The sequence below is a fragment of the Apus apus genome, chromosome 3 (genome assembly GCF_020740795.1).
Source record: "Apus apus isolate bApuApu2 chromosome 3, bApuApu2.pri.cur, whole genome shotgun sequence".
Classification (NCBI taxonomy): Eukaryota; Metazoa; Chordata; class Aves; order Apodiformes; family Apodidae; genus Apus; species Apus apus.
The window spans coordinates 105131203-105157740 of NC_067284.1; the positions used below are offsets into that span (position 1 = coordinate 105131203).

Below are 26538 nucleotides of genomic sequence, written 5' to 3' on the forward strand. Positions count from 1 at the left end.
AGAAAAACGGATCGTGTGAAATCTCTTAGATCAACTCTTCGTTTAAGAATGTATTTTCACGTGAGAGCCCATTGTAGTGTGTTTTCTGAAGCTGTACTTGGAGAGGCTATGAGAGCCTCATTCTTCAGTTGCACCAAAGAAAGCTCTGTGAAACAAGCATCAAAGAGCAGGTGCTGCAAAATTGGGATTCTTCCAACTTTCTCAAGACAAATTTGCGCTGACAGAGAACTGCATCTCTCAAGGAAAAATAAGTCTCCAAAATGAGTGTCCAAGCTGAAATGAGAACAGACACTGAAATTATCTCCAGTAGCTCAGTTTGCAGCTGATCCTTTCCTGCCTCTCAGTCTCATCCATATAGGCAGTGTGGTATTTAAAAGGACTGAAATACTGGAGTTATTTGCACAGTTGACAGAGATGAGTTAAAGAAACATATGGGACCCAACCACATGTCTCCTTACATCCACATTGAACTGGAACTGGATGAGCAGAAGTGTGTGTGATTTCTGCTCCCTAATTGGGCTGGGTTTTGCACATCATAACTTGAAAAAATGGGCTTTTATCCTTCAATCTGAATAGACAAACCTGAGGGGCACTCTGTATTTCCTGCTAAATTCCGGATAAGATCTTCTGTTTGAACTTGCAAAGCAGCTGAGGTGTGTGCTTCCCTGCTTGCAGGGATTCTGGACAGAGTTTGATCCACCCCTTCATTTTGTCGAGTCTGTGAGGAGTGAATGATGTTCTTCAAGCTGTGAACACAAGAATGGTTAAGCTTTAAAAAAAATAATTAAAAAACTCTGCAAACAGATGATGTAATGCTCAAGCTCCATGTTTAAACAGCAGCCAATTTACTAGGGGATAAACCAGAGTTAAATCTTTCGGGCTTTCTAATTCCCAGATTCAGCAGAGCTTTGTTCTCTCTGCTTTCAAATGCAGGATATGTATATGTGTCCACTATGTGTCCCTGCTGTTGGTGTGATTTTGTCAGATTCTGTAGCTAAAGAGTTTGTCCAGGGGGAAGAAAAAAAAAAGTTGCTATAAATCTTTTGTTAATATAAACCTTCATATGTATTTTTTTGGTTTTAAGTTTTACTCCATGATTGAACTGAAAAAGCCCAAAACCATCTCTTTAGTGAGGTGCTGCACTGACACAGGGTTTATTTCTGAATTTGTATCTTGTGTCTTCAGAGGCACTTTCCTTTTGCCAAGCAAGGTTAGCTTTCTGGAAGCTGGGAGGGAGGCTCCACACTCTGCAGCTGGTTGGGCTCTCTTTTCCCAGAGAGCTATGTACAAAACCCAGGAAAACTTAGTTTTCATGCACATACCTTTGGGTTTTTTTATGAGCAACTTGCTCTGCTGGTGGTAGCTCTGACCTGTGTAATACCTCATATCTGCTGACAGGAAGGGACTTACTGTGGTTGTTGGTGTAAGAGATTTTTGTCAACACTTTTTTTTTCTCTCTCCTCCTGGGATTCTCTCTTTACTGGGATTTTTCACTGACCTAAACTTATGATCTTCAATTTTGGTGCCATTTCTCAGGGCTTGTGTGAACAAAGAACTTGCCAACTAGAAGGATGAACCAGCACATGCAAGGGAGTTACAGGGATCCCAAAGCTTTAGTATCTGCCTGTGATAATAAAGGTGGGAAGAAGATGCTATAATGAACATTTCAAGTTGTAGCTGAATTTTTATCTGTCTTCTTTAGCTTTTTCTATTGAAAGGGGAAAAATGTCAGTCTTCTAACTTGGAGAAGCTTCATATGAAAGCTGACACAATCTGGGGCAAACCTATTTCTTTGCTATGTCATTTACTAACTTGGCATGCTGGATGGTTTCAGCAGTTTTGCTTCCTATAAACAGCACTGGCAGAAAACTCAGAGTTGTGCTGACACTGTGCTTGGTCTGGAGATGTTGCTCTGGAAAACAGTCACTCTGGGAGAGATCACATCTGTGAAGAGATGTTGCTGACTCACAGCATCGTTATCTGCTGGGATGTGCTTGTTTTAAACAACTGGATTTCAGAAGCTTATAAAAATTGCAAAAGGGGATGGGAACCTGAGAAACTGTCCTGCAGCTGAAGGTGTTTTATTTTTTCCATGGTTTCTGTTGAAAACTAAGAGTAAGAATAGTGGGACAGTTGCAGTTTCTGGTGAAGTTGTGCTTGGTCTGTTCTGTTTGTTATTATTTCGTTCCTCATGCTCTGCTTGCTTACTTGACTTCCTCTTCTTTGGCATTATTTTCACATAAATCCTTTACTTTGGAATTTCCTTGTTCTCTGCCAGCTGTGGTGCAGCTGTGAAGATACCAGAAAACACTAACTGATCTTAAGATCTGCTCAGAGATGCACGGTTTTGCAACAGAAACTGGATTTAGTTGGAGTGCCTTGTGTGGGCTGAACTGCCCTATAGCTAGCAGTGGTGGGGACATGTTGAAAACTTGTGGACTGGTTCAGACAACAGGCCTTTTGTCTTATCACCTTAGCAACCCTGATTCTCTGGAAGACATGATGTTCTCACTCACACATAGTGTTTGCAGGAAGGCTTCTTTCTCATGAAGCAGGCCTGGTTTGGAGGACTCATCCCGGGAGATGCAAAACTGGGAGGAGTGACTGACACACCAGAAGGCTGTGCTGCTATTCAGTATAATCTGGACAGGCTGAAGGGCAACAAAGGCAAGTGTAGAGTACTGCACGTGGGGAATAACAGCCCCATGTATCAGTACAAGTTGGGGGCTGACCTCCTGGAGAGCAACTCTGGGGAAAAGAACCTCGGAGTCCTGGTGGACTACAGGCTGACCAGGGACCAACATTGTGCCCTCGCAGCCAAGAAGGCAAATGGCTCCCTGGGTGTGGCCTGTAGGTCGCGGGAGGTTACCCTCCCCCTCTACTCTGCCCTGGTGAGGCCACATCTGGAATACCACATCCAATTCTGGGCTCCTCTGTTCATGAAGGACAAGGAACTACTGGAGAGAGTCCAGTAGAGAGTCACTAAAATGATGAGGTGACACATCATGAGAGGAAGGCTGAGGTGAGATCTTATCAGTCTCTACAACTAACTTAAAGGAGGTTGTAAAGAGGTGGGGATCAGGCTATGAAATGAAGTTACAAGTGATAGAACAAGATGTAACCATCTCAAGTTGCACCAGGGGAGGTTTAGGTTTGATGTTAGGAAGAATTTCTTCACCAAAAGGGTTATCAGGCATTGGAACTGGCTGCCCGGGAGGGACTTAAGAATCGTATGCACGTAGTATTTAGGGATATGCTTTAGTTAAGAACTTGTCAGTGTTAGGCTGACTGTTGGACTTGGTGATCTTTAAGGTCTTTTCCAACCAAGGTAATTCTGTGATTCTGATCCTTAGCCTGGAAAGGAGACTGAAGGGGTGTCTCATAAATGCTTATAAATATCTACAGGGTGGGTGTCAGGAGGATAGGAGCAGACTCTCTTCAGTGGTGTCCAATGACAGGACAAGGGGTGATGGTCACAAACTGGAACACAGGTTGTTCAACTTAAATATAAGGAAAAACTCCTTACTGTGAGCACTGGAACAGGCTGCCCAGTGAGGCTGTGGAGTCTCTGTAGACACTGAAAACTCATCTGGACATGTTCCTATGGGGTCTATTCTAGGTGATCCTGCTCTAGCAGGGAGGTTGGACTAGGTGATCTCCAGAGGTCCCTTCCAACCCCTACAGTTCTGTGATTCTGTGACACTGGTCCTTCTATTCCCTCAACCCCCCCATTATTATATTTTTTTTTCTACAATAGGAGGTCTCCAGCCAAAAGAAGTCTGTGGTTATCTAGTGTTTGTCCCCCAGGTTCCAAGCACTCCATCCTGCTGTCTTTCATCCTTAGCTATGTCTGTTCCTGTGGGCACAATGTGCTGAATTTAAATAAATTGTAGTCCTTGCCAAATATTGGTCAAATATTGACTTAGTCTGTAGTGTGAGCTGACTAAGCTGAAATTAATGGTGTAATTCTAGTTTGTTTGGCACATGTGTGCATGCAGTTTCATTGCAGATGAAGATCTTACCTTGACTCCATCTCAAGGGGAGAAAAGAGAAGCCTTGGGCTTATAATGGCAATAAGAATGGCGGAGACGTGGGAGAGAGTGTTTGTCAAAATGTTATTTAAGGGTGATAAAAACTCTTCCTAATGAGTGAGGTCATAAGGCAAAATTGGGGAGTAGTTGCTAATTGTGTACTATTGCAGATATCTTGAAATGATCTCTTGTTTTCTGGTCCATTGCCATACCCCTGGGATGATTTTTCTTAATCTGTTGAAAATGAAATCCAAAAAATGAGATGATCTGGCTGGCTGAGGTTTTGGCATAGATTGGCAGACACAGTGCTGGTATCTGCTAGCTTTATATGTTCTGTGGATGCTTTACCCTCTGTGTAGGTAAGAGTATCTAGAAAGAGACCATGGCATCTCCTTTTCTAGGCTTGAGGAGATATGGCCAACTCCATGTGTTTTTGAAATGCTACTGCAGAATGACAAAGCACTGACATCTCCACACAGACAAAGAAATGGAGATGCAAAGGGCTGTTTGAAGTCATATGAGTCATCCCAATGAGCTGATGGCAGAACTGGAGCTAAAACATGCAACTTCCCTTGTGTTTTGAGGTACCGTTCAGCAGCCTGTCCTTCAAACTCCTGGGAAGCCTGTGGTTTTTTTAGATTATCTTTGAGAGGTTTGTTGCTGGCCTAAATGAATCTTGGGATCCAAACCAGTAAAGATGTAGCTTCAGGACCAGTCCTGCTTGAATGACTGCAGGGATCTCACTGCTGGTACTGTGAATCTGTTAGGAAGCTTATCTAAATGGTGAGCTCATGAGTTGTTTATTTAAATATGCTTTTTTCTCTTCACCACCCCCAAGATTTATGCCTGCAATTGATCAATTCCAAGCTGTTCTTCAGTAGTCCAGAGAGCAAATGTAATACAGCAAATTCATTATATGCTAAAATATTTATCACGTTACTGTAAAGGTCATGTGAAGACAATGAAGGCTCAGTATGAAACAGTCCTGAATGCTTCCAAAGATGGTGTCAGTCACCACTCTGTTTGGAGAGAGGTGTCCCTTAAAATACCTGGAATAACATCTGTTGCACATAGTTTTCAGATATGTGTTGGATCCTCCAGTGGTCAATAGTTAATGTCTGTATTTAGTTTTGTTGTGTGTTTACTCTCACAGGCCGGCATGAAGGCTAGAGTAGGAAAGAAGTTGTGCACTTTTTTGCTTGATTTAAGTGATTTGCAGACTTGTGTAATAAAATCTCTGTAATCTTACTTCTCTTAAGATTATAGTAATCTAGAATTGTTATTAATCCTGAAGAGCGTTTTTGCTTCTACATGTGTTGGAGTGGTTTACTTGTTGCATAACACAATTTGGAAAGATGGCAATGAAAAGGCTTCTCAGCAGTGAGGTGGGCTGCAATTTGCCTTCCGCTGAACCACAAATTGAAGTATCATTTGGCAAATGGATTCAGGACTGCAAGGAACCTCTCAAACCATTTTCACAGGTGCATGAGTGTTGGTGCATGACTGTTCCCTGTTGGAGAGCCCTGAATGCTGCAGGATATGTGACTGACCTATTTGCTGGTAGTTTTAGCATCTGGCTAGGATTAGTTGTTCAGCCAGCTGATACCCAATTCCTTCTTATAATGGTGTGTCTTAAAGCAACAGTTAAGTGATTGGATGGTGAGGAGCACTTTGGAGTCTGGCCTTGTAAATACAACTTTTTAATTGAATCTATGCTCCTTGTCAAGGCTGCCTTTTTAGGTTTTGCTGTCTGTCTTCCTAACGATGTTCCAGCCTCTCTGGCTTCTCATTGACAGCAGATGAAGCACTGACTGCAGTCTGCCTCTGATCCTCACTTTGTTAAACGAGGACTGCAGTTTGCCTGCCAAGCAGTGGCTGCTGGCATGCACATTTGTCACCTGTGGCCACTCTTCTTGCTGTGATGGGCTCTTTCCTCGTCACACCAAGAGTTTTGCTAATTGGAAGTGAGCACTGAAGAGGCCGCGTTTATTGTTCGGTGTCACGAGTGCACTCTCTGCCTGAGTGTGCATTTCAGGCAGCTGCATGAGGTTCAACAGCTTTGTCTGTCCAGATCAGACAGATCTCTAGATAATCTAGCAAATCTCTTGATTATGAGGGTGGAAAATTATATGCTTCGATTTACAGATGTTGCTGCACAAAAAAGTGCTTCTGTGAATTCTCGGAACAGAAATACTGGGTGTGTTTGGCATCCTTGATTTCTGAGTACATCCATTTTCTGAATGTAACCTGAATTTCTGCATACTTTTCTGGACAGAGTATGCAGTTGCTTTTACTTATAACATAGACAGATGTTTTACAGGCAAGCAGGTTATTAATAATTTTTCAGCAACATTTTAAGCCAAGTTGAGGGATTAGATTGGATCAAGAGTCCTTGAAGTCTACAGTAAAACAGACAAAGGGTAATAGAGGCTATTTGTGTTCTTTCTAATTTTACAGGCAGGACTGAAAAAGGGAAAGGGATGAAGCATATTTTAAATAAAATCCTCTAAACACCTTTTTGTTCTCTCCTTGAGGAAGTTTGTCTACAACTTGAAACCATTTCCCAGTGTCTGTACCTCTGAGTGGTGGAGGGGGGAAAAAGAGATGCAGCAGGCACACATCTGCAGCTGGTGGTGGCTGTTCTGGTGAGGGTGCACCAGCAGCAGGAGTGGTGCAGGTATTTCTGAAGGGTGGATGAAATATTTCTCCATTTGGTCACATAAACTCTCTTGGTTACAGGCTGATTGACGGATATGCAGAAGATTAGGAAATGTTTTCACAACCCTTTGAAGTTGTGGTAGACTGGAAAAAAGAGGTCCTGTGGTCTATCTCTCCTGGCTCTGTGGTAGACCAGATTGGGAAGTGTTCAAATTGAGTCTAAACTTCTTGCTTGCGAGGTTCTTTGTAACCTCAGTCAGCTGTGCAGCCACACTGTGCTTTTGCTGGGACAAGGAAGAGAAAAGATGAGAGTGCAGAAATACTCTTGGTTTGAAGAGCTAATGAATTTGTGGTGTTTGCTGCTTTACTGTTGAAGGTGAGGACAGCATTTAAGTGACAGGCATTTAGGTTGGGACTCGTTCTGTAGAGATGTAGTTATTTTGTTTTCTTCTTCCTTTTTTTCTTCTGCTTTATAGTCAGCAGAGAAAACCAACCATTTTTGTTGCACAGTTCATCTTGTCCTAAGTAGACATCTTGAACCAATCAAGTTTTATGTGCCCCAGAAGTGCCTGCTGCTTTTGCTAGCTGTAGAGAGAGCCAGACCAGCTAGTTGAGGTGTAATGATAATTGGTTGTGGCCAACCACAACACCTTGTTGAGTGAGAATTGGCTTACACAAGGCCAAACCTTGGATGCTGGGTAGTTGGGGAGACTGTACAAGCTCCTTATAGTTGCAACTTTCTCCTTTTCCAAAGGAAGAGCTGATGTGTTCCCTGGATCTGCTTATGCCACATGATGGCTGGCCTGAGTTTTAAACCATGTTTCTAAGCTATTTTAATGAGGGTCATTGTGTGGTGGTTCAAATATCAATGAAGAATGTTGAAAGGCTTTGTTTCAGCCTCCTGACCCTGGACTGATTGGCTGGTTTGTCAGCTGTGATCCATCTACAAGAGAAAGGTCCAGCTAGATCGGGTGATGTCCTGGTAGCAAGCTCAGAGAGGTCTTACTGCACTAGCAAAAGAGGGAACAAAATAGTGCAAAGGGTCTTTACCCAGTGATTTTTGTATCTCTGATCAAATGTACATTGGTGGAGGAAATCACGCTGAAAACGACCACAGAGCTTTTTGTTTTAACTCTCTAACTCGAGCCTACATCTTACAAAGCAAACCCTCCAAGCCCGTGAAGGGGGTTTTGTGAAGGAATAAAGCTTATTGTCAGCTGCAATGTTCAGACCCTTGGGAAATTGTGACCATTGTCTGGGCTATTATTGCTTAATAAAAGCTTTGCATTTCCTCATTCAGGGTCTTGAAAATCTGATTCTGTGCTTTTAAAAATAACTCAGCGTGAGCCACAACTGGGAGCATTCACAGAGGAAATTCTTCAGCCTTTTAAAACAAAGTGAAGGGAGGGAAAAAGCCCTCCTTAAAGTGCTTTTACTTGTCTGTGAAGGGCAATGCTGTCCCAGCTGTGCTTCCACTATCTGGAGGAAGAACAGTGAGGTTAGAGCCTGGTTCTGCTCCTGTTGAAGATTTATTTGCCTGCAACCTTCTAGGATTGTGTGTCCTGTGTTCTCCCAGCTGGGGAACCTGGGCTGGATGCACCAAATGCATCTTCTTGGAATGGAGGGGATGGTGTGTACCACCAGGCAGGTGAGTGGGCTAGCATTCACTGATGGAATTTGTGTTTTGTGCTTGATGTAAAAGGCAGAAAAATGTTTTTCTTTCTGCTTGTAACAGAGGCCACTCCAGAAAGGGTAACTTCAGGCAAACTGAAACAAGGTCATGAACTGAAAGTTGAGCAGTATTTAGGGCATCTGCTACTGCAGGCTCTGCACTGGCTTTGGGACACTGTCTCAGTGCAGACTCAGATGCAGGCTGTGACAGGGGGCACTAGTGGGGGGCAGTAATGAAGACAGCACTTTAAATAGAGCCAGCATGTATTGCAGCTAGCCTTGCTGCTGTAGAGGTGCTGGGGAAGGGGGCAGAGGAGGGGGTGCTGTGGGCTCCACATTATGTCTCGGCCCTGAAGTTGGCTTATCTGTGGTTTTTGCTCTTCCCTGACTTCTACTGCAAGGTTGTTGCCCTGCACAGAAGCCCCTGAACTATTTTGCAAATCCAGTTTTGGAGGCTTGTTTCTTTCTGTGTGTTTGTTCTTGGGTTTATTTTTCTTCTTGTGTGGAAATAATTATACTGCATGTTTCTTAAGTTCTGGCTTTGACTGTGAGGAGGAATTTATTCAGATTTTTTTGTGTGGTGGGGTTGTTTTGGTTTGGTGTTTTTCTTTGTTTGGTTTGTTGTTTTTTTTTGTGTTGTTTTGTGTTTGGGTTTTTTTTTCCTGCTACAGCAAGAATTGCAGTTGCTGCTGCTAAAATATTCTGTACAGCAGTAACTGGCCATGTACAGCACAGAAGTGTGTGTTTAGTGGCTGCAAGGCATGTTTACTCTGGGTTTGCCGCCTTGTTTCATTCAGTGCGAGTGTCCATGTATATCACTGGCCATAGTTTATCATTGCCATTGAGCTAGAGAGCCTGCACAAAGCACAAATTACTAGAATTATATACTTTGACTCCTGATTTTGAAAGTTTTCTCTTGGAACACTGTTTCTTGCAGAATAGAGGCCACAGCATGAGGGAGCTGCCTGGGATGACACTGGGCTGCAGCACTGCCATAGGAGACACTTAGTAGAACCAATGAGCCACCCGGCTTCCAGCTGCTCTCATCACCCTCTGGAAGAAGCTGGTGGCTGGGATATTGGCTCAGTTTTACCACTGAGGTAGGAAGTGAATTCAGGCAGACTGTGCCTCTTTGTGCCTCAGTTTCTCCACTAGAAGACGAATGCAGCATGACTTGCCTTTTCACTGCGTTGGATGGCTTGCACACTCTTCAAACTCTGTGGAAAGAAGGCAGAAAACAGACAAATACAAGCACTGGAGAAATACTTTAACTGCAAGGTGTGGCGAGACCCTAGCACAAGAGAGCAGTGAAAATTCTAGTGTTGGTGTGTTTCCAAGCCGTGTTTGAGCAAGCACTGATATGCTGTGAAGTTCAGCATTAGCTGGACCTTTTGCCTACGGGCAGCACTGAGAGCAGATTATTTCCTTGGAAGGAAGGATGGAAAGGGTTTGTGTGTGTTCATTAGGAGCAAGCAGGAGTTACTTTTCTTCCCTCTTACTGTCTTCTGTAGTATCTGTGATACGCACAGGTGTCTGCAAGGGAAGAGAATGGGGACAAGGCATAGCCTCACTGTAGTTAAATCCTGTCACACCTTAGTGTGGATTGGTATTATTTGAAATTTTCTAGGTCATGTGCACCATTAAAATTATTTCCATGCCTGTGTTTGGAGAATCTGCTGTGCCTATTTTCACTTATGTCCATGTGACTGAACCAGGGCCCTATATTAAGAACGTAAATGCATTCTGTTTTTTTTTTCCTTATGTTTACACACCAATGACTAAAAAAATAAAAAAAGATAAAAAATGCAGACTGGACCTCTTTAATGAAGCAAGAAGTCATTCCTGCCTCTCTTGTTTTTAAGACAAAACCACACATTGGCTTCTTTTTGTATGGATTTCTGCTTTGCATTTCTGCACATTCATCATAGCATGAAGCCTCACAAAAGGCAGTCAAAAAAGACCATTTTGGCATGCTTAAACCTGAACTCTTCAGCAGGGGAGCCACAGGCTGTGTGTGAGGGCATGTGATGATAGAAAGTGTTTTGGGGAAAAATAAAAAATAAAATCCTGAGTAAGTTTAGCATGATCTGGAATTGTAGAGCTAAGAACAGGAGCTGTTAGGAAGCTATTTGCAAGGGGAAATGTTACTGATTTTGCTCCTTCCTCTTGCAAAATTCAAGTGATTGTTGAAATTTGCTCTCAACTAAAAGACAGTCTCTTATATCGCTGGCACCAAACTTCTTAGTTAAGTCAGTGGTCAAGGTTGTGCGCAGTTGAGTTTGAATGGCAGCTGGGGTGTGTGTGGCACTGCTGGGCCCTGATGTACAGATACCTATTTCTGGTTTTGAACCTGCAGATCTGAATGGAAATAGCTTTGCTCTTGGTTTGCAAGCACATTTCTGCGCGTGCTGCTGCAGCAAATGTACCGTGGTTGTGGTTTGACAGCTGAAGTCAGAATACGTCTGCTAAATCAGATTATGCTTGCACATGGTGGCTGGGTGTGAAATCCCAGGCGGCTGAGTGGCACCGTCACCGACACACCGCTGTGTGGTTGCACAGTGTGTTTTCTGGAGCAGCAGAGTCGTCTCCCCGACTTGCCGTGCCTGAACGCTCGTTTGCGTCCCAGCGCAGCCGCTCGCCGCTTCTGCCAGGACATCTGTTTGCAGGCTCATACTGTGAACTGTGTTGCTGAAATGTCTGAATCGGGGAAAAGAAAATATGTGCTTGTTTTGGAAGGGCTTCTCTGTTTTTTCACTGCTCACAGGTTGATCCCGCAGGTGGTCAGTGTGGTGACAAGCTTCAAGCTAGGGCCCCAGTCTCCTTTTGCTAGAGATGACCCACCACGTGGCTACACACCGAGACTTCCTTCACCAGAATTATATAGGAAGAGAATCACACAGAATCTTAGGGGTTGGAAGGGACCTCAAAAGATCATCTAGTCCATTCCCCATTGAGAGGGGAGAAGGAGAAGAAGGAAGCCTTAGCAATTCCAAGTTGTGATCGAGGATTGAAAGCCAGAGTTTTGGTATATAAAAAAAGATTACTCCAGATCTGTGAGTAATTGTTTAACCATGAAGTGTGTCAGAAGAGCTGGAAAAGAAGTTGATGAGTCCTCTGAAATGCTGGTCCGTGCAAAAAGCTACTGAGAGAAGGTAGTCCTGGTTGTGTTTTTTAATGTAATGACCTCTTCAGATGGGCAGTCAAACCTTACTCTTCAGATTTAGCAGGGCCTTGCATAGTAAGTGGTGCTTTATTTACAGACTGCATATTCACTTGTAGATATTGAGGGACAATGATAAATTATTTAACTATAAATCCTGAAAGAAGTGAGCCAGGTGCCTGATGGGCCCTGTTGTCTCTCTGCTTGACAACTTTGCATGTCCTCTCACTGGCTAATTCACACAATCCAGCTGTTTGCAGAAGTGTCTCAGTTATTGTTAATTAGAGAGGTTCTGCTCTATGACTATTCCTGTAGTATGCACTTTCAAAACATATGAAGTGCTAAGCTCTTTGCCCATGTAACGAGCATGTATATAGCTGTATTGTTAATTAGCTACATCCCTCTGAGAATGTGTGCCCCTCTTGGGAATGGTAGTTTTGGTGTTTAGCTGCTTGTGGTAGTTAGAGCAAGTCCCCTCTGAGACTCACTTGCAGGCTTGTGCCATGGTCAGGTTGTCAGATTTCTGGCCTTTGTTTTGATCAACAGTTTCTCCTCTGTGCATTCTGCCTACTGAACAGCGTTGTTTCTAATATTATTTTCAGATTTGCCGTTAGAACCTTGTTTTAATCAGTGCCAAAAAAGCACCTGACTCATACAAGTTCCAGGCAGGGGTCAGGATTTAAGTGTTCTTCAAAAAAGCTTTTACGCTACAATAATGGTGCTCCTTGTGCTGACAACAGTTTTATATTTCTGCCTCTAATAACCATCTGTGATAAGACCTTCTGCTTCTGACTTACACAAGCAACTTTGTTCCAAGGAGAAATTTCTCCGTGAAAATGCGTTTGTTCTGCAAAGTCCGATTGGGGCTTTATTATTGCTTTGATTTTGTATCTTGGCTGATGGAATGCTCCTGTTGTGGGTGTAACATCTCTGAGAGGTATCCTCTCCATCTCAGAGAGAGATACCCTCTCTAAACAGCTAGGTAGAAAAACTTCCCTCCCACCTTGTTTTAACACTGAGGGCAAGAGAATGGAAGAAGATGCACTCTTGGCTGTATGGGTAAATAATATGGCTGTAAATGAGAGCCAAGTTACACTTTAATTTTTGTATATGCTGAGGATGAAAAAGCAACATGAGATCATCAGGTCTTTCCAGAAGAGGAGGGTTGTTCTCAAATACATGTTCTTTGCCCCTAGTTTTACATTTTGAGTATCACCCAGAAAACTCTTGGTTTTGCCATTTGATTGTAATTTGCATTTAGATTGGCTGCCTGAAGGGGAGTCGCTTGCAAGTGGAGATGGGGCTGTATGGCTTCAGTCTCTTGCAGATCTGGCTGAAAGTAATGGCATTTACATAAAAGCCATTAGCTCTGTTATTGATAAACATGAAAGGCATCCATTTCATTTAATTTTCTCATGAGGAGTCTTTAATACAAGCATACAATAGCACTGCAGTAGTATCGTTCCTGTTTCCCATCCCTCCTTACTAACCTCTTGTAGTTTTAAAGGCAAGTTTTGATTGGGATTTTGTTGATAGCGAGATGTGGAGTTGTTTCTATTGCAATTTACTGAAGTAACCAGTTGTCTTGCTACATCGTAGGGAATTATTTAACACTCATTTTAAGAGGTGTCTCTATTAATTGAATGGGGATTTAATATCTCCCTAAAGCATAATTGGTCTGTGCATGATGTGTACTGACATGTATGTCTAGCAACGGGTTTTCCTTTTCTCTGCATCCCAGCGCCATTCTATAGATAACCTTTTGTTTAACCAAAATGGGTTTAAGGAGAAGTAGGGTGGCTCCTTATAAAGGGCGCTGAAATGACAAATCTGTTAAAAGAGCTTCTCTAGTGCATGCTAGATCAGATCCCATCTAACCCTTCAGGACTGTGTCTTGATAAAGTAGTTCCTGTGGCCAATAAAAAGAAATTTGTTTCCCTGTGTAATGCTTTTGACTAACCATGTGATGGTGCGTTGGTGATCAGCACGTCAAAAAAATCTGATTAACCATCTCAGTAGCAACCAATTTTGTGTACCTTTTGCTGCTACACTCTGATATTAATATCTTGCTTAACTCTTGGGTTGGATCAGGTCTGACCTTCTCGAAAACCTTGAGAAGCAGCTGGTGCCAGTGTTGTTTTCAAACATTAGCTGCATTTGCTCAAGAGACTTTGTGAGCTTTGCATGCTCTTTCAGTTCTTGACCTCAGTGTTGGAGGTGTGTGTGTCTGGGCCTGTTTTGCATTGCTTAGCTGGCCTACTTCTTGATTATTTTTTTTTCCCCCCACTTTGTCTATATTTACAACTTCTTTCCTCTCTAATAGGCTTTGGACAAAAGAGTAGAGAGCTGGGTACAGAAGAGACAGTTTCCAGTTCTCCAGTTCATCACCTTGTACGGTGAGTACCTTAACATTTCAAGAACATTGCTTAAAGTTGGCTTAAAGTTAAGTTGGCTTAAAATTGACTTCACTGGGGAGCAGAGATAAGTCTGCTTACTTGAACGATTTTGTCCTAGAAATGCAAGCTCCCTTGGCTTAACTCTTGTTTTGGGAGAAGTGGATGTTGATGTCTCTATCTTCTTTTATCTGAAGTGATACATTTTATTTGTATCCTGCTTTCAGTGGCTTGCACGTTTCAGCAGAGCAGAGAATTGATGCAGTTATGTCTTGCACCTGCTCGAGGTTGTGTGGAATCAACACTAAAGGTGTTGCCACATAATTTAGCAATGTGTCATGTGCAGCTTCCTGTGCTGCAGAGCAGAGTAGGAGGCTCTCAGGTCAGGAGAGCAAAGGTTCACCTCTTCTACTGCAGGCTTGTTAGAGGTGTTGAACCCAGCGAGAAGGGTGGATGAGGGACCTGCCACAGCACATGTAGGGTTTAGTCATAAAGGTGTGCTGTGAAATCAGGCAAATGAGGCTTGGCTTGACTTGCGGCCTGGAAAGGGTAAGAAAAAAGAACTCAGAAGTGTTGCCTAGTTCATGGTAAGGATAACAGTTCTGTTGTGGAAGGAGAAAATTGTTGTTTCATGGCAAGTTTTTACACATTAAAATAACTTGCATGCATAGTAATAGGCTGTAATAAAGAGCCCTTGCTTTATGAGATGTCTACAAATATTTTTAAACTTGCTACTGGGAGAGATTGCAGCTAGTAAGTGTTGGTTAATTGGAACATCTTGCCCCATCTGGTGAAATGATACGGCTAGACTGGAATAGTTAACTGTCACCTGTAGGCATCTGCAAGCTTAGAGGATGCTCTGGTTTTGGGTGTAAAATGCAGGTGCAGACACAGCAGGTGAGTATGGGAGCTACACTGAGTGACTGAGACCACTGTATAATTAAGTTTATTGTAACAGTCCCAGAAGGTGACTTCCCTAAGGATAACATGGGATGAGAATTTTAACACTTGGGTGTGTTTGTTAAAGAAAGACAAGGTCTAAATAATACACTTTGAGACTGGAGTGTATCAGTAGGTTGGTTTAAGTACATCTTGGCACCAGGGTAGAGAATTCCTGTGCTTCTGTGCAAGAGGGAGAAAAAGAGGCTTACTTATTTGTGGCTTCTTAACTTTGCTATTTGACCAGTGTAGCATGACCTGCAAGATATTCTTGGTTCAGTTATCCTATTCGTACTTACTGCAGCACTGATTTAGCTTGTTAAACTTCTGGACTCAGGGCAGTCTTTTTACTCTGCTTTAGTTTTGTGCCAGTGGGGACTCTCTTCTCAGCTGGTACATAGCTTCTGTAACAAACATGATGGTGAATAACAAAACTGGAAGTAGCAGTGAGGTCATGTGAAGAACAAATGATGCTGTTACTGACCAAAAGTGCCATCGTGCCATGGTCTTAATTGACAGATCTAATCCCAGTGTGTGTTTAGAGTCAGATTGGCTGACTTCAGTGGCTGAAATAAGTTGATACCATTGAATTCTCTTTCTCCTTGCATAGCTTAAGTAGAACATAGTAAGTTGCAGCGTGACAGCTGTGCTATCTGCGGAAGGCCACAGGGCTGCGCAGGCTTCCCTGAGGGCATAATTTGGCCTGCAGAACTTCTGTTATCTGTGGGTATTGTGTGCAGCAGGCTCAGCATTGACCTTCAGAAGCTGTTACACGTTTTTGGGCCTGGTGGCTGGAAGAATTAATCTAGGAGTCAAGGTTTTCAGGTTTGGAGTCCCTTTGTAGGAAGGGAGTCTGTGGTTAAAGCAAGACTGCAGGTAAAAATTTTGGTCAGTAGGAGATAGCGGAGCCAAGGGCTGTTCTTGTCAGAGCTGGAACAGAAATTATGCTAGAAACACGGTTTGTGATTGCTGTGGAACAGAATGGGAAAATAACCTTTTTCAAGGGAGTCCTTTACAAGTCATTCTTATGCAAGACTGTCTCTGTGGCACTAAATATCTAAATAACTGGGCTGTGACTGGAATATAAAATAATTTCAGAAGACTTCTCTTCAAGCATCACTTGGGGCTTCCTGCTTTAGCAATTAAGTTAAGTATTGAGGGAGGTTGTGTTGCATGTCCTTTCCTATGAAGATGTGGCATCATCTGTATGAACGTCAGTGTAGGTCTGATACTTCCTGTGTAAGCACTGACTGGGCTTAGCTGTATTTATGCTTGTGTGATCTTTGCTCACAACTGCAATTAATAAGCCCAAGTAAGAGCAGTTAGTTTGGTATTGCAAGGAGGATTTGTGCTGCCTGTACCTTCTGCCTGCATTTCTCTGGAGATGCTCTGGACAGTGGAGGAGATTAACTCCTGCTTTTTGGTACTGTTCTTCTCAGAAGGTGCTATGGACTCTTGCTTCATTAAAATCTCACAACATGGCAAACATCTGAGCTATGGGAGGCCAGAGGTCTGTCTTGTCTTCAGCACTGGCATGTAGCAGTGGCATGTAGTAATGGCTTTCATCTTGCATCAATTTATTTAGCTCTTGTTTGAACCCACATGTGCTTTTGGCCTTTGTCCTGTTATTAGGCATTTTGAAGTTTTAACTTTGTGTGAGAAACCATCTCCTTTTGGTAACTGAACCTGTTGCCATCTAGTTCACTATCATAAGCTCCTGTTAGGGAATTGTAGTTTGCCTGTTTACCAGTTCCAAGCTGATTTGAGTTCTGTAAGTCCCTATTGTCTCCTTGTTAGTGGTCTCTTTTGCAGACTAAAACATCCAGCTGTTCTTACAGAAGATGCTCCATGCCTTTGACTGTCTTCACTATTCTTCTGTCCTCTTTCCTTTTGGTGGTAACTTTTGTCTATTGTGCATGTCTGTTTTTTCTCCTCTTCAACGTTGTTACAGATCTTATTAGAAGCTTGAAAGAACCATTAGGTTTCTGAGGGTCTGTCCTTTTTGCTTCAGTTCTCTGTATTTATAAGCCTGGAAAATAAACTTGGAATTTAATATGCTCTGTATAATAATAAGCCATAGAGTTATTTGTTTTCTAAAAAGCAGAAGTTCATGTCTAAACTAAAGACCTTATCAGAAAAGCTAAGAATAAACCTGATACATTCCAGTGCCCTGAGTCACTAGAACAATATAGTATTTAACAAGGAGCCCTGGAGGACATTGTGTGACTTTGTGCTAAAGCTGTCAGCCAGAATATGAGGTGAATCTTCACATCTTGCAGCAGTTCTGTGAATCTAAATGGCTGCTGGTGTGTACTGCATCTTCTAAATGGGGACAAGAAACACCCTGGATGTTAAATACCACCACCCCTCCCACTCCATTGGTTAAGAGGGGAAATAATATCAAAAGAGAGAACTAGTCTTATTTAGATCAATAGAAATTGGTGTCATGAGACAGGTACTGCTTCTGCAAAGAAAAGCTGTGCCACTCCATCCCCTGAGCTTTGCATAAGTGATATTTATCTTATTAATGCCATGGCTTCCATAAAGTAGAACTGGAACATAATCTTAACATAGAGGGTTGTAGTCACAGGTCTGCAATGATGGTCAGCAGACTGACATGCCTGGGGCTGTGGGACATCGGTGGTGTGGTGTATCTGCCCTGACTCATATCTGTGGCTTTTCTGCTGCCCTGAGATGAATCATGGCTCCCACATGGGCTGTTGAAGTCCTGCCCTGTGGGCAGCCTGGGAAACCTTGGTTCAGCTGAGGAATACCTGAGTGTTTTTTTCTTCCTCAGTGCTGAGTCAGAGCTTGATGGATCATCCACAGCAGTCTTTGTTGAGACTTGTCTTCCAAATTTCAGGGAATGCTCCCCCACACCTCCCAGCTCCACAGATATTCCTGCCACTGGGATTTTCTTCCTCTTTCCTCTCTGCCACCCTCCTTAGTGCTTCCCTCCTGCTTTTAAAACTGAAGAATCCACACAGTTGTTCAGGCCTGTCTGTGCTCCCCTGGTGACTTTTGTCCTGTTTAGAGAGGCCAAAGGACCTGGTTTCTGTCTGCTGCCTTGTCACCCCTTGTTTCAATGGGCTCATGTTGATCACCATTAGGGTGTGGTGACCATTTCTTCCATACCAGTACCATACCAAAAGCCCTGCAAGACATCTGCACGAGTCCATTGTATCATGGTACTGTAAATTGGACCTACAGATGTGTGCAGACCAAATCTCCAGAGTGGTTTTTTCCTGAAGCAGCCAGTAGTGCTGCTGTGTCCAGGAAAGTATGTTAACACTGTATATACAATAATTTCATTGCACAGATTTGTCTAGGCACTGGTAATAGAACACTAGCTTCTCAAAGCCTCACCTGACGTACCAAGGCATGTCACCTTGGGCACACTGAGCTGTCTCACATAGCCGTACAGTCCTGAATCAAAGCTGCAGAGTCGCCCTGGACAGGGGATACATGTGCCAGGGGAAGGAGAAGAAAGAGAAATAAATACATCCAGAAACCATAGGTTGATGTGAGGTCTGTCACTACCAGGGTGTCACAGCCCCTCCTTGTTTGAAGTGAAGGAGTGTTGGTGGGAGGTTTTTTCATTCTTTCCTTGCCACCTTCTTATATATAATATATATATTTATGGTCTTTCTCATTCTTCTTTATGTGTGCAAGTTGCACACAGCTAGCTTGTCAGCTCACAGACAGCCTACTGTAACAATTTCAGATGTAGTTTAATAAGGTAGTAAATTGAGAGTAATTTTTAATCTGGTTGGGAGCAGAACAGCCAAATTGGCTGTTTCTCCTGTTGATGTCAGCGTTATTTTTGGCCAAGCAGTCCTTTGAGGGTGTAAATATGCTCTCTGAAAGCTCTTCCTGGACAGCACTGGAACACTGCATCTGTTTATTTATATTTTATATTTTTTTTAGTATGTTGACTGAACAATATAGCCAGTGTGGAAATGGCTTGTAAAATGCTGAGTTGTATGTTGAACTTCTGCTCTGCCAGGAAAATCTTTGTGTAACTCCATGTCGGGGAAACCTCATGTGTTAGCTTGAAGTAAGGAAGGTTTGGAGAGACCTTGTCAGGATCCCTGCTATGATCCAGTGGCACTAGGGAATCGGAATGCTATAAATGGGGAGCTCTGAGAAGCCAATTAGTGCCAGCACCCAGGGGACTTTTTCATTTATTACAGCCGTTGAAATGGAGAGTTGAGACTGTGTGGGACAATGCTGTAATGGTAGAGCTATAACAGGCTGCCTTTGTGGCAGAATTACAAAGCTGGCAGTATGTGCTCAAGTGCTCCTGCTTGCTAAGCCTGCAGTATCAGTTCGGGTTCTGTTCTCCCTTCCCCTCCAGGAACTGGTTCATATTTAGGTAGAACAAGTCACTGTGTGTTTATGTCTTTTCCACTTACAATTCTTCTTGAATCACATGGTGGGTTAGAGGAAGAGAGCTCAAGTGAGGCTAAAACCATCAGGTTTCATGCAAGATCCTCCATAATGTGTTAATGGAGGTCTGAAAATGTCTGTTTGTTTTTGTTTTTTTTTTTAATAGTCTCTTGATGTTGCTATTTTTTTTCAGTATTAAATAACAAAACTCAGCTATCAACTCTTGGGCTGAGGCTCCAGCTCCTCTGCTGCTCTTATCCAGACTCTTTCTTTGGTTCACTCCTGGACTTCTGAAAGGTTATCTCAACAGATTCCCTAGCTATATTTTTCAAGCTGTCCCTGCTACAGGGGGAGAATCTGACCATTTTGTTCAGAAATACCATGCAGGACTTCCTTTTGAAGCAAGATAAATACCTGCTGACACTTGAAACAGCAGGTATGAGTAGGCAAGGTAGAGGATCATCAGGCTTTTCACGAGTTCACTGCTAGGGATCATTTTCTGCTGGTCTTTTCTTCATACTTATCTAGTAGAAAGGTTTTTGGGGACCTCACACTGAACATATGCTCTCTGCTCTGGAGATAACAGTGGCTGATCAGAAGCATCATCCCCTGGAGGGCAAGTAGCCTGCTGGGGTGGTTTCCTAGAGGTTTTTACAACCTGGAGAGCTGTGGATGGCATGGGATCTTCTATGCAAAATAAAGGATACCTTGGCTCTAACCTATGTCCTGACCAGGCAAATAAATGCAAATTCAAATTCCATCTGGATTTGCCAAACATATGTGACATGTAGATGATAGATCATCTTGGAAGCTGGATGGAGGCCAAGGTGTTGAGCCTGCAGTGGATGCCTCCTTGTAGTCAGGCAAACCTCACTGGCTCTGGACTGATGGTTCCTTTGCTTTACTCTGCTTTGTTTTTTTCTGTCAAGCATCCCAGGTACTGTAGCTTCTGCTCCTAAGAAGCATGTCTGTGCCAGCCAGGGGTAAGAGGGCTCTGTGTCGTGGGGAGTGTCAGCTTCTGGATAATTTGTAACGCAGAGACCTTGAGCATTTGTGCTCATTAAAAGATTTTTGTAGTAACAACGGGGTTAGTAACCCTGTGTACTGGCCAGATTTCAATTTGATTTAAGAAATTCTGGCTTCCCTTGGGTTTTTTTGAGTGCAATATCATTAATTTATCCAAAAGCAGTTACCAAGAGCCTGCTCCTTTGGAAGTAATTTATGTATATCTGGACTCTGGCACCTAGGAAGGGAATAGTGTTGGACATGACAGTACTCCAAGGTGCAAAGTCTGAGAACAGATTAGAACTTGCTTGTGATAGAAAAATGTTACAGTCATTATTTACTGTAATAGAACTATTTCAAAGTAGTTAAAAGAGTGTTAAAGGGACTCACCGGGAGGTTTGCATTACTATAGTAATGATTAGGAAGTAGGGAAGAATCTTTGCCAGTAGCACTGATTTGCTTCTTTAAGTAAAATCTATAGACAGCTGCATGTAAACACTCTCTAGATAGCCTCAGACTTGATAAAATATTGACTAGTGAAATTTCAGTTTGGATAAAAGTCCTTTAGCTTGTGTTGTCAGATGAAACTTTTTACCTGCCTAAGGTTCACATGGTAGTTTGGAGAGAGTCCCCTGGGAACTATTGTGGGAAGCACAAGTGAAATCCTTCTTGCTTTTGTGTGAGCAAGGAGGTTTCAGGTGCAACTTGATCACAGAAGGCCCTGATATGAGAAGGATTTACTTTGTGGAATTGTTCTGTCATCACTCAGCAGGATAATTGACTTCTGATTAGGAAGAAAATATAGCTGAACGTTTGTATTTGAGGTTATAAAGTCCTCTTCAAAAGGCAGAGCTTTTGCTTAAACAGCGACTGCTCTGGCAAGAACAGGATGCTTGCGACTCCATTATGCTGGTATTGTTGTAACAGCTGTTGTTTAAACAACTTGTTTCTCCCTCTTTCACACTCCTTCCTCCTCCTGTTGCAAATCAAAGGAAGAGTGGGAATTGGTGTTTATTTTTTCCAAAAATAATAACAAGGTTATTAAATTTTTCACTTCTGGAAATGTTTTTGTCTTGTGCTTCCTGTACTCAGTGGGTCTCAGACTTGCTGTTATCTGGGTGTTTAGCTGGTGACACTGATGGCTGGAGGATTCCTATTACAGACCTTTCTTCTGTTACCACCTCCAAAGTGACATGCAAACTAAAAGCAAGCCAAAATTTGTACCTCCTGCAGGCAGCAGAAAAGCTGATGTGGCAGTCACGAGCATCTCACAGTGCAGATGGTGCCTACAATTTTAGAAGAGAAAATCTTGGTCCAAAATGGTGAGCAAGGGCTGCAGCTTACCTAACTGGAAAGACTCCTGGGCAGAAGAGGTTTCCCTTCTGCCTCTGTAAGCAGGCTTCAGCCTGGAAGTGCATTAAACAGCACTGCAGAAAGACTTGTCCAGGGACTTGACTCATTGTTAGTAATCTATGAAGATTCGGGTTATTGTTTCACTTATTAGTATTTACACTGTTGAAAAGAGAGGGGAAAGGTTTTGAAATCTGTTGTTAAGTTGGTCTGGATCTGAAATGAGTTGAGAGGCATAGCACAGTGCCTCAGCCTTCTGTACAAGTGTCCAATGGTGGCTGCTGCTCTGGACAGTGTAGATGTTATGGGCAATAGTTCAGGTCTTATAAGGCAGTTCTTAAGAAAATATTTTTAAAAGGGAGATTGAAGTTGGGAGGGATGGAAGGTGAATGTATTGTTGCAATGAAACTGCCCGTACGGAAAGGATGATGCACTTCTTCCCATTCCCATCCTATCATCTGCATGGTGCTGCCAGGATCCTCTGCTTCATCCTTCTGATCCAGCTGCTGCCTTTCCCTGCAGACAGATTTAGTGTCCTTTTAGTTCTGTCTGGAGTGCTTACCATGAAGCATCACAGAGCCAGTGTCTTTGAGGGGGGAAAGGAAGCCTCCGTTAGGTCTCTAGGAAGCTAATTTATACTGTTACTCTTGGGTTTGCCAGTCAAGTGTGTCTCTGTTTCTGTATGCTTTTGCCTCTGAGGTTGTATTGTATGAGTGGGATGAAGTGTCAGTCTGCTGCTGTCTGCAGGTTTGTAACCACACAGGTCATAGTTTTGTACCTTAAGCAGGAAGGCAAGGGAGAAGTGTCTAAATATGTGGGCTGAATTGGATGTTTTAGCTTTTCTGTTCAAAGCTGGGTTTGGTCTCAGCAAGTTGTGGATTCTTTCAATCTTTAACCTTTAGACTAAAGCACTTTTTAATTATTTTTAGCTTGTTTTATCAGTGCTACTAGCAGAAAATTAGAAGGTATATGGGAAAAGTGTGATCTCACTCTTGCCAGTCCTGATAGGAGATTTCACTGTTATTACTGTCTCGTGTTGTGTTTCAATACAGTAATAAATAAATAAATACATATTTAAAGAAGTAAAGTGTATGTTGTAGCTGCATTTTTTCAAGTCATTATTAGAAAGAAAATAAAAATAAATCAGGACAGAGGTTGGCTGCTTGCTGTTGAACATAGAGCTTTGCCCAAAAGCCAAGATTTAAAGTTTTACATGTCTATCTTGAACACTGTTCAGTTTCTCCAGAAATTTCTTATAGTACAGTGCAGCCTGAATGTGAAAGCATTTAAAAAGTCTGTTGGAAATCCCAAATCAGCAGGGGATTAGACAGAAATATCAGCAGGAGAAAACAACGTGTCTTTTGCCCACATAGCCCAGAGTTTGTTTTCGGAGAGGTTTTCCCTTTTCTGAAGAAGGTGGAAATGCAGTTAGAGGCTTAAAGAAGTGAGTGCTGAAACCTGATGAGATTGCTGGGTCTCCTGATGTTTTTTCTTGCTCAAGTGAAGGCCCTCGATTTTTCTTTCCTTCTGTTCATTTTATTCAGAGTTCCCATTATATTGTGTTTGTGAAAGGGTACAGGATGCCGTATGAAATGGATAACGAGGGAGTAAGCCAAGAGCAGCATAATTTATAACATGTGAAGTGATACTCTTCAGAGCATTAATGAGCAGTGACCCAAGCACAGGTAAATTGGTGATATTTTTTTCCCTTTTCTCCTAAACCTATGATCATTTCTCTCCCCAGGCAACTCTCCTTCACCACTATTAGCTTTGTCTCAGTTTTTGTCTGCATTCAAAAGTTGAACCATTTACCCACAATTGATGTGCGCTCCTGTAGGGTGGAGAAAGCTATGCTGATGTAAAAGCATTTAGAACAGAATGGCTCATTCTTGTGTTGGGAGCGGAATAATGGGCGTGAGATACAGCTTTATAGTTACAAAGCTATCTAAATTTAGAGTGTGGTTGTGCATTGTAGCTTAACTGCTATCATGTCAAGCTGGTGCTGCAAGGAAAGGTTTTGCTCCCAGCGTTGTGCTCCCGCTGATCTTTTTGTGCTGGTATCTATCTGATTCCTTCCTTCTCAGTACAGATAGTTTCCTTCCAGTTTAACTCCCTTTAGTCAGCTCACTATGATCCAGGCTTGGAAGCTGGGGAAAAGATCTATCTTTATGACAGCAACAGACCTTTAGACGAGCTGAGTGACAGTGCAAAACCCCTTCCTTATTGAAGTCTCTCGTGCTAGTAGTTTGTGTCAGTATTTGAAAGGTATTTGCAGTTGTTCTGCTTTCTCCCCCATGATAAGTGATGTGTGAGGCAGCTGTTGTAAAAGCAGTGCTTTCACATTACTGTGTTATTCTGAGTTAACCTACTTCTTCTGGAAATAATGGTGTTTGCTTACAGCTGCCTTGCTTCAGAGTAAATGCAGAGAATTGTGGACAGATCATTTATACAGTGTATGCTCTGTGATGTTCTCTGTTACAGCCAACTTGAAAAAATAATTAAAAAAAGTAAATGTTTTGCTGTTTCTTGCTTGATGTTGTTGGATACTTAATGGAGCTTGTTGGCAGTAAAGTGCTCTCTCCCCAGGAATCTTTCCAGACTCAGTGAAGAATGATCTCGAAGAGTCTACCACATAAGAATCTGCTGCTTCTCTGAAGTGCAGAACATTTGCTAGATGTGAGAGCTGCAAAAGGGGCCATGTTGGGCATCCCTGAGTAGTTGCAGGGATGCTAAAGGGAGGGCAGAAGGTTTACTGTTTATTTCTGTAAATAAGGAATACAGATTATATCATACAGGGAAAAAAAAAAATCGTTTCACTTAAAGGATGGGGATCTTCAAAAGGAGATTTATATTATGAGGCCACAAATAAATAGTGACTGAATTAGAAGGTGGCTTTTTGTCCTGAGATATGCAGCTCTAAAACAGTAGTCTGGGGGAGAAAAGGGGGTGAGTTAAACAGCCAGTTGGGCTCTTTATAAAACATTTTTATGCTTTTCAGAGGGGGCTTTGAGTTGGTGACTGTAACAGGTTGTAGGAGGTCCTGAGCTGTCCCATGGTTGTTTATGCTGACTATCAAAAAAACAGTGAAAATGGAAAGCAGTAAAGAGCTGGCAGTCATACAACTATGGATTTGTGTGGGAAGGCCAAAAATGTGCTCTGTCTCTTATCATGAAGAACAAAACAACAAGACCTGGCCCCTGCCCCTTTTCTGCACAGCCAGAAGAGTATCCCTGTGCAAGCTTCAGTCCTTCTGCAGCCTTGAGTGCTGACCCTCAAACATCTCTGAAGTTTAGAAGAGGAGGGCTGCTCCGATGGCAAAGTGCCCTGTGCATTGACAGGTTCATGTGTGGCTGTGACTTTGGGGCCTCTTGGTTCTGCTGCAAGCTTCAAGCCTCTGCTATCCCTGCAGGAAGACCTGCTCCAGACCTTCCATCCTCTACCTAAGCTGGATGCAGACATCAGGTCAGCAGTTAAGCCACCTCTCAGCTGGTACCAGTCAGCTACTGCTGCACTGTGCAGATGTGCATGGTGTTGGAGGGGGCTGCTTTGTGCGATGTCCTCAAAGGGCAGTAGAAGTCCAAAACCAGTCCAAAAACTGCCCACATGTAGTAAGGACTGTGAAGTGGCAGACAGGAAAGATCAGCACAGCTGCCTTGCATCTCAGCGTGCCATAAAACATGGCAACATTTTCTCATCTGGAATTGCCTTTATTCAAAGTTGTCATTGAGATGAAGTGTACTGCAAATGCATAAGTTTCTGCAGGAATTGCTCTGAATGCAATGGACACCTTTAATAATATCTCAATATCTGTCTCACTGTGTGCAGTCTTAATTTAATCAGAAGCCAAGGGCATAAATGAAATTTCGAACCAATAAAGTTTGACTCTATCACTAAAGACTAATACATGCAGTTGAGATGCATTATTTCAATCCGTCTGTTACCACTGTTCTGGGTGAGCAGGGTGGAGAAGCAGCTTTGAGATGGATGGCAAAGAAAGCGAGTGGCAGCATGGAATAAACCTGGATGGAATCTGGCATGTGAGGCTGGGTGGAGTGAGCAGTTGGGGTTCCCTGTGGGTCCTCCTTCCCTGCAAAGGGTCAGAAATGGGGTAACTAAATGCAGCAGCAAGTATCTGCTGGCTCTACCCCAAATGTTTCTGATGTCTCTTGGCAGTGCCAGATTGCAACAGCATGTGTAGTACTGGAATGGCACAATCAGCTACCCGTTTCCCTGGCTGTTTCAGGTTTTTCTGGGTCTTCAGAACTGCTACTGCTTTGGATTAGCAAAGAGAAGATGGTGGCCACTTCTGTGGGGTAGTGACAGAGCTGACTTCTCAGTGGTGTCCCCAATATGCTGTGACTGTAATTAGTATCTGCCATTGGGTATCTGAGCTCTCCAGAAGGAACACTGCCCAACAGCATTTCTGATGGAGCAATATCTGAGTAAAATGACCACACTAGGAGGTAGGTTTTTAAGTCAGGCAGGTTTGCCCAGGGGTCAGAGAGCAGTTGAAGATATGATAGACAATCTGGAAATGTCCTTACCTCTGCCATGATAGGAAACCTGTATTACATTGAATTTTAGTAAAATAGAGTCTCGAGCATGAGACTAGATTATTAGAATGGCAGTTTGTATCCCCAAACTCCTACTCCCTTGAGAGTCCCTTTAGGTTGAAGAATGCTTTAAGTCAGGGCATTCACTGCATATGAAATCAGCGGACCTGTAGTTGCTGCTGAACTGGTGTGTCCAAGGGATCTGCAACAGACTCAGCTACATGGGGGCATCGGTTTTGCTGTCACAAGTGAGGCACCTGTGTTTGTCCAGTGTCAGGGCAGTAGACAACACTCAACACCTGACTGCTGGTGGAAGAGGCAACAGGCTTCATCTTTGCAGAGATCCTCCTGTATTCAGGAGTGTAAGACAGAAGGGATCTTTGTCAAGT

General features: G+C 42.9%; 1 protein-coding gene across 5 annotated transcripts in view; it reads left to right on the forward strand.

The window, feature by feature from the left end:
* EXTL3 (exostosin like glycosyltransferase 3) overlaps positions 1–26538 on the forward strand; it is a 132562-nt gene that overhangs the window by 9652 nt on the left and 96372 nt on the right. For 4 of the 5 annotated variants that reach the window (XM_051614340.1, XM_051614333.1, XM_051614339.1 and 1 more), the window contains exon 2: positions 13844–13916. The gene's annotated coding sequence lies outside the window, so the exon portion shown is untranslated. Of the gene's footprint in view, positions 1–9317; positions 9461–13843; positions 13917–26538 lie in introns of those variants that run through there. The other variant, XM_051614334.1, reaches the window with a different exon arrangement.